The following is a 1,231-nucleotide window of genomic DNA, read 5'->3' as shown; positions in this document are numbered from 1 at the left end:
TTGTAAATAGGATCTCAAGTCCGCATCTTGTACAGCAATTAACCACTAATAAGAATATATGCAGTGTGTTATTTGTTGAATCTGTGTTGAATCTGTACTTCTGATTTGATTTGAAACTGTCTCATTGCTATCTGTTCATCAATAAAATTTTGAAAAAAAAAATGAAAAAAAAAATCCTAACACATTTAAATGTAGTCAGTCAGTGCCACGGATGAAGCTCAGTGGCACAGTGCCTGCCCGGCAAGCACAAGGTACTCAGTTCAATTCCTGGTACCAATAAATTAATAAACTAATTAAAATGTGGAGATACATATAGTTTTTCTAGGGATTTTTTTTCTTAGGCTCTGTAATGTTAGAATAGGAAAGTCTACCCCTGTATTAGTTGATACATTGTGTCAACTTGGCTGAATCAGCTCCGGCAGCATGAGCTCTCGCCCTTCAGGTGGGCAGGGCCCAGGAATTGAGAAAGGCAGGAAGCCACCCTGCCTGGTTTCCTGCTGTCCCGCCCTGCTCCCATGGAGAAGTCTCAGTCTTTGGAGGAGCTTGATCTCCGTAGCCATGCCACTTTGGAGGAGCTCCGGATCTTCACTGTGGAGCACCGGTCTTCGCAGTCAGCGCAGAAGGAAGAGAGAGGCTTGATGGATGCAGCTGCAGCTGCTGCACCTCCTCTGCTCTTCATTGTTTTCTTCCCCTCTATTTTTTTTTATCAGTGTATTCTTTAGAAGCACTTAGTATCTCTTTGATTAGAGTTACCACTACATTTTTTAGTTCCAAAATTATTTCTGATCTGATTTCTTGTATACCTTTCTGCAGTTGATTCTTTACTGTCAACGCTATTATTTCAGAGATATTTGGTGTGTGATTTCCAGTTTTCTCAGTGCTAGTGTGTTCTGCATTTGTACTGGGTGGACTTGGGGCCTGAGACTGCATTTTGTTCCTTCTCTTTGTCATTTTGTATACCTGTCTTCTGTCCTTTGGTGTAGAGCTTAGATAGAGTTATTACCTTAAATTTCCCTCTGAGAACTGCTTTCATTGTATCTTGCTTTATCTTGGTCTTAACCATCCAGCAGAAAAGTATAAAAATGAAGTATAAGAAGTAAAGTCATGGTGTTATGTTGAGCTGTAGGGGACTCAGGTCAACATTTTCTGACATTGCCAGTCAAGCAGAAGACTCAATACTATTATGGACTACTGGACTCTTTTAGAATATTTTGCTGAGTGAACACACCTA

Source organism: Octodon degus, unplaced genomic scaffold (genome assembly GCF_000260255.1).
Source record: "Octodon degus isolate 3935 unplaced genomic scaffold, OctDeg1.0 scaffold00030, whole genome shotgun sequence".
In the NCBI taxonomy this organism is placed as follows: Eukaryota; Metazoa; Chordata; class Mammalia; order Rodentia; family Octodontidae; genus Octodon; species Octodon degus.
The sequence above is the reverse complement of the archived record's forward strand: the minus strand, read 5'-3'. Positions refer to the sequence as shown.